The sequence below is a fragment of the Xyrauchen texanus genome, chromosome 3 (assembly GCF_025860055.1).
Source record: "Xyrauchen texanus isolate HMW12.3.18 chromosome 3, RBS_HiC_50CHRs, whole genome shotgun sequence".
In the NCBI taxonomy this organism is placed as follows: Eukaryota; Metazoa; Chordata; class Actinopteri; order Cypriniformes; family Catostomidae; genus Xyrauchen; species Xyrauchen texanus.
The window spans coordinates 46,425,130-46,435,168 of record NC_068278.1 but is presented as its reverse complement, the minus strand read 5'-3'; positions in this window follow the sequence as shown (position 1 = coordinate 46,435,168).

Sequence of the window (10,039 nt, the reverse complement as noted above, 5' to 3'; positions counted from 1 at the left end):
GGATAACCAACTACCAGTGAATCACAGACATCCCTTTTATGCCTTTAAGGGCAGTGCAGAAAGGGAATGCAATCTCATGAAAATTGCATGACGGTAGCAAAATGATATTACGTGGTTAATTACATGTATTACTGTAGTTGAAATTTCCACTGTGTGGCACTAGTAGAGAAACAAATGTTCTCACAAACAGATTAGTTTTAACAGTTTAAATTAAAAAATCCTCCCAACCCAAAACATCAAAACTAAACCTAACCAATAATGTCATAAAAGTAAATGTGAGAGGAAAAAAACAATTGCAAATGAAGGCCAGACTGATCTCACAGTGAAATCGGAAACAGTGGGCAAATTCCGATCAAAAGTGATCATCCTTATACACTTCTCACTCCTAAGGACAGTGCTCTTAATGTGGACACTCTGAAGGGAGCATGGCTTTACTGTATTTCAGTCAGGACCACTTCCATCAAATGAATGCTTGACTCGTATACTTGAATAAATACTTTATTCACTTATAGACAATTAAAGTAATCTGGTGTTAGCTGTATAGATCTGTTCTGGGCAAACACTCCGCCCATCCATGCAGCCATGCATGGACAGAGCAGGGAGTGCAACAAATAGCCTTAGAGTGCAGAACACTAGACTGATTTAGAGAAAACTAAAAGCAAAGCTGTCATTCAAAAAGTGGAGCTGGGGATGGAGGATGGTATTAAATGCAGCTTGCATCAATGCAATGGAAAGGCAGCTAAGGCAATGAACTGTGCCCCCCAACCCTAACCATCAGTGGAGTTAAAACTTAAAGTTAGAGGGGAAAAGGCAACCTCCGAATGGTGCTCGTCACTGATTATACAAATGTGATTACTTCCTGGTTTCAACACAGGATACAAACCAGGGTTTTCCACACTCCTGACAAAATGCACTTCCAGTCGCACCACAGGGGAAAGTAAATACTCTGGAGCCAATGCAAACTGAAATAGATAACAGAATTGTAGTTGGTCATGTAATGCAAACATTAAAATGTATATCACCTTGTGTGTGTTGTAACTTGCTACATTGTTAAATTAGGATGAGAAAATGCGGGCGATAAATAGGGTGAAAACGGAGCGGAGCCACAATGATCTGAATGATGTCAGAGGCAGAACGGAAAGTTTTGTTTTCACAACTTGTAAAATAACTTGTTAATAGCAATCAGCTATGACATCGGTGTCGGTCGGGTCTGTGTCTCCCAGCCAGGTCTGGGTCCCAGCTTTCAAATAATAGATGGGTCCGGTTCGATCTGGCATTTCTTGGTTCTGCATGGGTATGGTCCAAGCTTTCAAATAATAGGCTGGCCCAGTTCGGGTCTGGGTAGTACATTTCCGGGTCATTTTGGGTTTCAGCACAAATTTTTGGACCTGTGAAGACCTCTATGTTACCTTACAAGTTATGTAATATAGTAAAAGTATTTTCATGTCATAATATGTCAGGACTAGGGCAAAAAGTGTTAATGAACTGATAATATTCAGTTTTTCTCGTGATTTGTTTAAAGTGAATAAATGGCATTTATGTTGTAGCACCTTGTTTATTTAATCAGGAAACTGCTGCAATACATACAACGAGCCATGTAAAAATCATTTTGAAAAAGGTAGATAGTGACATGATTCTACAAGACCAGATTGCATTTGGGCCATTTCAAACGAACGTGAGCAATGGAATCCCTTCACAAAAGTCCATTCCTGGAAACCATTAGCAAAAGACGATTTTCACTTTCAAGAAGCAATTTTGCCATTTGTGCTCCCGTGACCCTGGGTGGTGTTTTTGTTCCTAACCTGAGGTATAGTAACCTAAGCTAATGACCTTTCTAGGGCTTTCAAACTCTAGCTGTTAGTGCACATGATTCAGACACTTACAGCAAAGATGCTGGCATGGGAGACATGTGTGCTGTGTACTCATCCCACTCTTTTCTGTCACTCAAAAAGTGGCATGAAATAACATTCACCTTATGTACCAAGGACTATCAGCAGCAAGCTTGTCGTGATTATTAAATAACTTTCTAATCGTGGTTATTTGATCTAACTATGGTTATCTGAGATAACTGCGATTATTTGGCATTCTTATTCCAATCACATTTTAATGCCCAAAAATGGGAAATTTAAGTGAATATACTGTATAAATGCTATGCATGGCACGTTTGTGTGTCATTCAGTTGAACTCCGAATCCAAGCGTCACTGAACCGCACTACAGACGATACGCGTGCTGTCAGCAGAGGCTCTAGGCAAAGTCCCGTGAAAATATAAATGAACAAGTATAAACTGTGATAGTGAATGCAAAGTCAAATATTGTACTATTTCATAATATATTAAATGTTAGATAAATATAATCAAATATATCAAAAAATTATATTATATTTTTATAAAAATATATAATATAAAATATATGAGTTAAAAAAACAAGTGTAAATGTAAAATGGTTGAATGGTTAAAGTTGACTAAAAGAAAGTATTTAGAAATATTTTGATATTTAGAACATAATTTTTCATGTCATTCATAAGTTTTTAAAGACTAAAAAGAAATGATATATAATATGTCATATGGTCAAGTTAAATAAAATGACTCCTTAAGGTGTACATGCAGAAAAAAGCACTCCTTAAAAAATATGACAATTTATATTACAATTAATTGTAAAAGCCCTTAAAGTGACAATTAATCGTCATAATCGCAATTAAATATATTATCATGTTGTTTTAAATGCATTGTTTAGAAACACATTGAGCAATTTGATTTTAACAAGACACAAAGTTTTTTTTTACCACAACATTTGTGTATTGTTAAATAAAGGGATCAGCGCTACGCTCTATGACCGGGCACATTGTCTTATCCAATTTTCGTGAGAGTGCTAATTCTTATTTCGCATTCGGTCATTAGGCTAAGACGTTGCAGGTCTAAACTCAGATTCTGCGTTTGAGGTTTGGATATTCCACCAGCAGGTGGTAATAAAGTCCATGTCCAACCGCTGAAAATATAGTGGAACATCAAATTATGTCCATGTCGATCACTGTTGTAACTGTTTTTTTTATGAAACAAATATATATGTTAAACCTTTATCTTTAAGGTCTTGGTAATGGTATTTTGCTTGCACTAAAATACCAAAACTTCCTGACCATGCCATTGACTTTGCATGTAAGACTTATTGCATAGCACTGCGCTTAGCGGTTGCGCTCTTAAAATAGGGCCCAAACTGTTTTGCTGTTACATTGTCAAGGTAAAATTCTGATTTAGAATAAGGTTTACCCAGTGGGTGCATAGTAGACATTAATGATTTGCATTCTTCAAAGTTCACACTTCAAGTGCTCTGCCCTCCAGAGTGAGTAGAGCGTTGTGATGCTCACTTTTGAATGGTATTCGCTACACATCATTTGCCAAAATGTGCAGCATATAACCTTTTGTTTTATTACAAACAAATGGGGCAGACAGTGACAAATGAACTGTGAGCAATATTGCATTTTAAATTCTCTGTTTTGACTCTTTGTTGTAACTTGGGCCTAACTGCCACAAGTTAAAACATTTTTACACAAAATTAGATTTAAAAAGAATTAGACACTTCACTGTCACTGATATAAACATGCATTTACTAATATTAACAAATAGAACCTTATTGTAAAGTGTTATGAAACATAGTCAGATCATGTGACAACGGCATGCAGTTTAATTTATTGTAAATATTTCTGTTATTTAAAATATTTATTATTTATTAAATGTTTAAATATTTTATGTTGTATAGTTTTAATGGGTTGTAGTATGCATACTGTAGCACATCCACTACAACCATAATGTACGTGTGCAAGTGTGTGCTTAAGTAGTATCGCTAACCTAAGAGCAGCAGACCTGATCTAGGCTCAGATATTCCCCCTTTTCTGAACTCTGTAAGTGCATTAGAGTAGCAGAGCTGATCTGAGGTCAGATATTGCCACCTGAGTCTATACTCTGTAAATGCATTAGAGCAGCAGAACTGATCTAGGCTCGGATATTCCCCCAGAATCAGAAGTCTGTAAGTGCATTAGAGCAGCAGAGCTGATCAGGGGTCAGATCCTCGCCGCTGCATCAGAGAGCATCCTGGCAGACTCCGATGCTGAGGACTCGACCGGGCTTGCACCTTCAGGCATACCCGCCCAGTCTGAGGCCGACGGCAAGCTGTCCGCTATGCTTGCCCGGTCCGCCGCGAGTGTTGGGCTGGACTGGAATCCTCCGTTCTCCCCTCAGCCCTCGTGGCTAGATTGGTTCTTGGGCATGGGTCATTGCTCAAAGCCATGCCCATGGTTGACGAAATTGAAAAAGTCATGGAGAACATCTTTTACTGCCCGAAATCGACTTCCTCGCTCATTCGCTCTCACTACCCTTGACGGTGGGGCGGTCCATGGTATAAGGAACTCCCTCGAGTGGATAAGGCTGTTGCAGTGCACCTATGCCCGCAAAACGTCACCACCTGGTAGGATCGACCTTCACTCCCCTCCAAGGCCACCAAGGTCATGGCGCATGCACTTGTTCTGGCGATGGCCACCCTTGTGGTCCAGGAACATCATCTGTGGCTGAATCTGGGTGAGATGCGGGACCCTGACAAGGCTCACCTTCTTTGCGTCCCCATCTCCAGATCGGCCTATTCGGCAACACCGTAGAGGACTTTGCCTAGTGGTTCTCGGTGGTGAAGAAGCAGAAGGAGGCTATCCAACATATCTTGCCCTGCCACAGCTCAAGATCCCGCACACCTATCTGCTCGCCGAGTGCGTCCCCCTGTGGCGATGAAACCCCAGGCAGCTCCACCCCAGCGTAGAGCTCCCCCCAGGAGGTGGACGTCTCATGAACCTCCTCATGGATTCGGAAGGCTCCCAAATGCTCCTCAGACGGGCAACCCAGGGAGAGAAACGTCTACCGTGGAGCTGGTGTTCAGACCATTCCATCTCCCCGTGGAGGGCCGGGTGGAGAATCTTTTGTACCGTTTCTTTGTTTGCCGCACCCCCAACGGGCTGAGCACTTTCCTCACCCCCTGGGTCACTTAGCCAGTGCCCACTACCGCCGTTCTCACGGCGATCTGACACCGAGCGCCTGCAGTCGGGCCCCCATGAACGCAGACCCTCCTCCTTCACGTGTCCAACTGCATCACACCCGCGCCTCAGGCTGGCAAGTGGTGATGAGTCCAGAAATCACCAGGGCAGCGTTCATTCTCATTGTATGTCACAACTCGTAAGCCATCTCCTCCTTTGGACACTCATATCCCTGGCAACCTAAACGCCACAGCAGACATGCTGTAATGACAGGTAACGCTCAGCGGAGAGTGGAGAATCCACCCTCAGGTGGTCCAGCTGATTTGGGCTCGGTTCGGCACAGTACAGGTAGATCTGTTCACCTCCTGAGATTCCACCCACTACCCACTCTGGTACTCTCTGACAGAAGCTCCCCTTGGCACAGACGCACTGGCACACAGCTGGCCCTGGGGGCTGCGCAAGTACGCATTTCCACCAGTGAGCCTACTTGCACAAGTCCTGTGCAAGGTCAGGGGGTCAGGGAGGATGAAGAACAAGTAATTCTTGTGGCCCCCTATTGGCCCACTCAGACTTGATTCTCGGGTCTCGCGACAGCACCTCCCTGGCAAATTCCCCTGAGGAAGGACCTTCTTTCTCAGGGACGGGGTACCCTCTGACATCCGTGCCCAGACCTCTGGAACCTCCATGTCTGGCCCTCCTAGGCCATGCCTGTTCCCCTCATGGGATCTCTCCGTTATCCTCTCGGACCTTCGGAGAGCCCCGTCTGAGCCGCTAGAATCAGTCGATCTAAAGGCCATCTCCTTGAAGATGGCCCTCCTGATTGTGCTCACTTCCATCAAGAGGGTTGGGGACCTGCAAGTGTTCTCTGTCGGCATCCCTTGCCTGGAGCCCAGTACGGCACGGCAGGAGGGGGCAGACCCACCCTTAGCATTGCTGTGTCCGGTACATGCGTTGCACACTCTGAGCAGCTCTTTGTCTGCTTGGTGGACAGCGGAAAGGGAACGCTGTCTCCAACTAAGGCTGGCCCACGGATCATGGACCCCATTGTGTTGGCCTTCCAGACCCGGGTCTTGCCCACCCCCTTCCGGGTTTGATCACATTCTACAATGAGTGTTGCAACCTCCTGGGCACTGGGCATGGCACCTCTCCTTACAATCTTACATTCTTACAATCTCCAGGTTGAGCCGGTTTCATTCCATGTTTTGACAGGTCCGAACATGAATTCGGTAATACGGTGACAACAGCTGGCTTGCACCTGCATCAGCAGCCCATGTAACATGTTCAGTGTTGTGACATTTTTAGATAGGGACCCCTAGTGTCACTACATCGACACAACGTTGAGTGATTGACAGAAGGTGAACGTCTCGGTTACTGTCGTAACCTCCGTTCCCTGATGGTGGGAACGAGATGTTGTATCCCTGTTGCCACAACACTGTACTAAGCTGCTGAAATGGCCGGGATGTAACTCTTAGCTCCTCAGCTCAAAACCTGTCTGAACAGAGGCATGCTTCCCTCCTTTTATACACGTAAATTCTGCAAATTCTGTTCGGCAATTCTCATTGGCCTTTTCTCAAACATAGATGTAACCTAGGCTCTCAAGAGAGACCACTAGTGTCACTACATCGACACAATATCTCGTTCCTTCCATCAGGGAACAGAGGTTACGATAGTAACTGAGACGATTCTTGCTCTAGCCTTCCTGTAGTTCAAAAACAGATAATCTTCCTCTGAAAGCCTGTGAAATCTGACCCCTACCTCACCTATGAACTTTAAACTTATAAATTAAAACGCATACAAAGAAGGCTTAGAGGAGTCTCCAGAGAGCAGTGCAGCAAGAAAGACAGGGAGAGAGGAAAGTCTCTTTCCTGTTCTGCAGCTTGTTAAGAATGAATGACACCTTGTCTCACTGACACTGTGTGAGTGTCTGTGTGTGAGTGTGTACGAGTGTGTTTGGGTCTGTCATCACACCCCACTACCTCTGAAATGAGGGGCTGCATTTTCTGATCCAATGAAGCTTGTGATTAGAATGAAACTTTATGACAACGAGATTCTCTTTTACCTATTACAGAGCCCCCCTCTCTCTCTCTCTTTCTGAGTGTGGGTCTCAATCTCAATAAATGAAACAAAGTTTCAGGATGGAAGAGTGTTTCTCTTTAGTGGTATCAGAATTTAATAGACCCATTGAGATCATGTTGGCCACATTGTTAAGCACTGCTCATCCACTAAACGTCAATTATAGATTGTTATTTTACACTAATCTTTGTGTACATGATTTAATCTATAGGCTTTGTTTACATCGCTCTCATGATGTGAGTACCACGGAATGATAATTACAAATTAGAAATCGGACATAAATCTCTATGTGCATGTTTACATTTGTTTTGTTACCTAATTTTATAATAACAACATCAATAAAAATAATATAATTATCTGATAAGTAAACAAAGTTGATAAAGCACCTTATGTACCTCCTGTGGGGCTGAACAACTGTAAACACACAATTATGACATAAAACTTTACCTAGTCTAATCAAATATTAAAAGCCCAGGCAGGAGGTTTTTATTCACCTAAAATTAATTATTTATTTTTGAATACCATACATGTAAATTGTCTGTAGGTTAAAGCAATAAGCTACAAGAAATTGTGCGCAAATGTGATTTTATTAAGTGTAAGGTTTAGGCACTATGCAAAGTGGAACATCAATATGATATAAAATGGTAGAAACTATATGATAAAAGGCACCCATTTTTAATAAATATTTAACTTTATTGTTATCAATAATCAGAGTAAAACATTCTTCCACCAAATTTGATAGTTTACTGTTGTACAATGGTATATTATAGTTAATACATGGTGCATTAAAGGAATATTCTGGGTTCAATACAAGTTCAATCGACAGCATTTGTGGCGTAATTTTGATTTAAGTTTAATTTTGACCTTGCCTCCTTTTCTTTACAAACAAACAAAAATCTATGTTCAGTGAGGCAACTGCAATGTAAATGAATGGGGCCAATCCTTAAACATTAAAATACTCACTGTTTCAAAAGTATTGCCAAGAAAACATAAACTACAGTGTGACGAGGAGGAGGCTGGGCCGGGTCGTGAGTCCACATGGCCAGCCTCCAATTGTGCTAATCAGCTGAGGAGAGGGCCGAGTCAGATGCACCAGTTCGGGTGAGAGAGAGAGCCACACGCAGCTGCTGTGTGTGTGTTTTTGTTTCATTAAATAATACTTTGACGGTTCAGCCAGTTCACGCCTTCTCCTTGCCCATTTTAACGTCTCGGTTACTATCGTAACCTCTGTTCCCTGACGGAGGGAACGAGATATTGTGTTGATGTAGTGACACTAGGGGTCGATCTTGAGGCGTGGCGATATGTCCAGCCCTTCGTAGAGTGAGGAGCTCTAGAAATGCAAAACAGAGAGGGCAGAGGGCTCTGCCAAGGGAGACGGGGGTCTACCGAAAGGGAAACTGTACCTCGGAAGATACATCGCAGGAGGTTACCGGGTTAACCAAGACCAGTGGAGCACATACCCTAGTACAGGGAACGTTAGCACACATACTATGTCCGACTACTAATTCCTCCACTGAAGTTGTGAGCCAGAGGACTAGGAGGAAGGACATCCAGGGTTCACAGATCGTGAACTCGCATGGGCGAGAATAGCGCATGGCTTTACCTCGTGGAGGATAAAGGCGCTATACACAAACGGTACACCTGGCCAGCTGCCCCGCATAACAAAACGTACTTGTTCGTACCTGAACGAACAGTGGACAAAACCGGCTCAACCCGGAGATTGTAAAATCTTGCAAAGTTATTGGGTGTTGCCCAGCCCGCAGCTCTATATATGTCTGCTAGAGAGGTGCCAGTGCCCACGAGGATGCCACACTCCTCGTGGAGTGTGCTTGGACCCGCAAGGGGGTGGGCACGGACTGCGTCTGGTAGGCCAAAGTGATGGTGTCCATGATCCAGTGGGCAAGCCTCTGTTTGGAGGCAAACCTAAAGGGACCACGGAGAGGTCCTATGAGGGAAAGAGGTGTGGCCTAGGACCGTTCAACATCCTGGCGCCTCTCAGGAACCTGATGATCAGATCGTGCTTACCGAGAGATTTACCTTCAACAGTGTTGTGGTGTGCTGCTATAACAGCTACATAGATCTTGAGAGTGAAGGGGGACAGCCACCCATCCAACTCTTGCAGGAAGGAAAGCACTGAACCGACTGCACACCTCTGGGGGCCTTCACTATGGGAAGAACACCACTTAGTGAAGATAGGCCACTTCAAGGTATACAGCTGCCTTGTAGAAGGAGCTCTGGCCTGAGTGATTGTGTTAAACACTGCAGGCGGTATCAAGTTAGTTCTTCCACATCCCGTCCAGTGACCAGACATGGAGATTCAAGAGGTCTGGGCGCAGGCGCTTCCTCTGGGAAGAAGGGGACTGGATGGTGGTGTGGCTGCAAGCGGCGCGCCGATCCTAGTAACCGGTCGTCAAGCCGTGACTACGGCAAGCCACTTCAGCTGCCCCCCATGCTAGTCCTTCTACCTACAGGTACGAGGCCGCCCTGGCTGATGCTGAAGGCGATTCAGGATCTTCAATGGGTACGGTTCTGCCGGGTAATCCCCTACAGACTGTCCACTCCCCAGTATGCTCGTTTGCTCCAATCCAGTTCTAGGATGAGACAGAAAGCTTGCATCAGTGCCAGCCTAGTGTCTCTTTTGGAGCTTGCGAGCCGGATTAAATGTCGATCGCTGCATCGAAGAGTGCCTTGGTGATGTCTAAAGCCGGGGACTTGACCGGGCTGCCGCCTTCGGGTGTGGCAGTTTAGTCGGAGGCAGACTCCTTGTCGTTCGTTGAAGGTTTATGTTCCCACTGTTTGTTATTGTTTCTGGAAGCCCCAATGTATACTCTGTCTCTTGTTTCAGCCGTGTTCACCCTACCATGTTTTCCCAGTTCGTGTGCCCTTGAATGTTTTCGTGTTTTTTTTGTTTCTGTTTACCCATCGTTGTAGTTTCCTTTGTTCCTGTCTGTTTA